The sequence below is a fragment of the Theropithecus gelada genome, chromosome 3, assembly GCF_003255815.1.
Source record: "Theropithecus gelada isolate Dixy chromosome 3, Tgel_1.0, whole genome shotgun sequence".
Taxonomy (NCBI): Eukaryota; Metazoa; Chordata; class Mammalia; order Primates; family Cercopithecidae; genus Theropithecus; species Theropithecus gelada.
The window spans coordinates 138,987,467-138,990,558 of record NC_037670.1 but is presented as its reverse complement, the minus strand read 5'-3'; the positions used below and the strand labels follow the sequence as shown (position 1 = coordinate 138,990,558).

At 33.8% G+C, this 3,092-nt stretch overlaps 1 protein-coding gene across 5 annotated transcripts in view; it reads right to left on the bottom strand.

Annotated features, from left to right (window-relative positions):
* Positions 1 to 206: 206 nt before the first annotated feature.
* The window catches only part of FOXP2 (forkhead box P2), a 276,209-nt gene continuing 273,323 nt past the window's right edge, over positions 207 to 3,092 (bottom strand). For all 5 annotated transcript variants that reach the window (XM_025380565.1, XM_025380560.1, XM_025380561.1 and 2 more), the window contains one exon: positions 207 to 3,092. This exon is cut by the window's right edge and continues 1,090 nt beyond it. The gene's annotated coding sequence lies outside the window, so the exon portion shown is untranslated.

The following is a 3,092-nucleotide window of genomic DNA, read 5'->3' as shown; positions in this document are numbered from 1 at the left end:
GAAGACAGTTTTTAATGGAATGCATTTGACAAGCAGCCTCCATCTTTATTGACTACATTTGAGTATGGTCTGGTTTATGAATCCCCAATCCCTAAGAAAATAATTTTAAACAAATTGTGGGACATGTGTACACAAATTTATGACTTGGCTCTGGCATGGAAGAATGGTCTCTCCGAAAGAATAAAATCCTAGTGGTTATAAATGGGTCAAAAAGAATTAGATTTTTTTATTTATACTTCAGAAATGTAATCAAGTGAATGAAATGGTTTCATATACATTTTTACATCCAACAGCAGTGACACACTGTTCATACATTAATTCTATAGTAAAATGTACATCCTTCTTTTTTGCTAAGATATGCCAAGTGTTCATGGACAAAAAAAACCCTTTCATTGCAACCTGAACTAGTGAAATAACAAGGGTAAGCCATGTTCCTTTCAATAGCTTTATAGACTTAATAAAGCTATTGTCCAAATGTGTGTTAATACTGGCATGTGTAAGATGAAGTCTCAAAATTCTCAAAAATGTAAATGTCCAACTTGAAAACTTTACAAAATACTGTATTGGATTTTGCGACTGAATCTGCCCAGGGACATTAAAGTCCAGGATGGTTTATTTAAGTGTACTTCTGTAGCTCTATTCCTAGCTGACTATTCTTCGATTCCCTAATCACAAAGAAATGCATTCTTATGAAGTTAAGCAGCTGTAGACACAGAATGCTGATGACATTTTCTCCATATCTGAGTTATCTAAAGAAAACCCAGTTAGTGGTAATTCTACCAAATACTTATAACATTCACATAAAATTTTAATTGATTTTCAAATAGTACAACTGTGCCACGAATCCAACCACATAGAATATAAGCCTTAAGCCCACTAGGTTTAAGCAATTGTGTCTTTGTAGACTAAAACTATGTAAAATAAAATCTGATAACTCCCTGGTGTTAGAGGTAGACAGTTTTCTTTCAAATCCTAGGTTTGGTCCTTTATTTTATTCAGCAGTGAAAGCCATGAATACAGAACGAATAACAGCTGTTACAATTCTCAACCATGACTTCTAACGTCAGAGAATTCAAAGTATGAACATAGTACACAGTAATGAAAAGTATCAAAAATTAGTTTACCTCAAAAAAGATAAATAAAACAGGTATATTCCACCAATACATAAACAGATGTTTGTGCTACAGTTTAAAATTTGCTGTATACAAAAGATCATAGTCCCCATAATCAGCTTATGATAGAAGCAAGAATACATGAGCCATTTAAATTGTCAGACATTATGCTTTATAAGGTATGCACAGAAGTTCAAGCAATAAATACATACATTAGTTCAAAGCCTTACAATAGCTACGCAAAGCAGATGCAGAAAAGCAGATTTGCTATTACTAGCAAGCAATGATATAAGAGTAAAAATTCATGAAATGCATTAAAGCAACATTTTTCTTAGAAAAAGTCTGGTCATTTATGGGTCCACCAACATTTTTACATAATATGCACAATTATCAAAATACAGACCAAGCATTTCAGAAAACTCCAAAAAACCTAAAATCTATTTTCAAAGCAATTGCAGTTTTGGAGGTTTTTCTGGTATAATGTGCAAGCAGCTATTTTTTAAAATTGTATTCATATAAAACCCATGCAAAACTCTACAGGTATATGCATTCTGTGGCTGAGACTTCCTTTCAAAAGTTTTCTAACTGAGGTATGCATACTTTAGCATTGTAGTCTTAGGCCACCCTCCTGATGGTACAACTCTCACAGTTACTTCCAGTCCATCATAGCCTTTTGAACATGCACCTGAAAAGACCCATTTTTCCTTTCAGATAATCCTTACAGTAGGATCCTAGATGACTGAAAACCATCTTTCACCATACCCATCTTTCTTTTAATACCATATTGTAAACTTCCGGTTCATTGATCATGACCCAAAGACAAACATAATGAAAAGTAGCAGTTACTGTGACGTTCTCACGTTTCATGCAATCTGCCATAATTGTTCTAATTTTTTTCTTTTTTTTTTTTTTCTTTTTTTTTTTTGCAGAGGTAGAAGCTTTCAGAAAGCCTTTTGGGTAAGTGGGAAAACCCTTTTGAAAGCCGTTATGTCCTTTTATTTGGTGTGATAGATGACTGGGTATCTCTCTAACTCTATTTGCTGACTTCAGCAAAGAATCAATGATGAGCTTAGTTTGCAAGAACCGGTTCCATCACATGGAACTGGTACATATGTTAAGCTCTAGCAGCCACCTTCTGTCAAAACTGTTTGTAAAGCAATAACCATAATCAGGTTATGAGGTCCCTTGGTTGGGGGAAAAAGTATTATCAAGACTTGGCACAGCACATGAAAAGCAACACGTTAAGTTTCTAGGTTTTAAGCAAACATTTGACTATGCTATTTTCAACTACACCATTACTCAGTATCATAGTTTTGGGGTTTGGAGTTGTCAAGAAAACCAGCATTCCAACAATTTGGCCTGTGCAAGTCTTTGAAGGGAGTGTATTGTTAGTGTTAATATCCCGTATAAGCAGAGGCAGAATTATATGTAACTTTGGTTTGACTGAAAATAAATACCATGGACTACAATTGCTATAATCTTTGCTTTCAGTGTAAAAACTCAGCTAGATCACTTTAAAATCAATATGAAATTAATTTTTGGCTTTACTAGACCTTTTATGTTTGGTTCCTACTTTTTGTTTTTTCATTATAACTTAAGACTATAAAAAAATAGTACACAACAAAGATTAAGACCGTACAAGACATCTTCTAACAACGTGTATTCACCACTGAAAATAACTGACTGAATGAGGGAAAACAAAAACACAAAGTACTATATATATAACAATATGCAATCTGCATTTGCATCAAGTACATAATCGTTTTGGTCAGTGATCCACATTTGTTGCTTTCTAGCATATCATAACTTCCACTGCAGATTTTGTCCTCACCTCTGTCTTTAATGAAAGCAAATCTTCATTGCATTTAGATGGACTTTTGGCCTCAGAAGATTACTCTGTGACTGAATTAACTTTTTTTAGTTGTGGTTTTTGTCATATTTTGTTTCTTTGTTTAGGGCTAAATGAAAAGATCCCAGAGG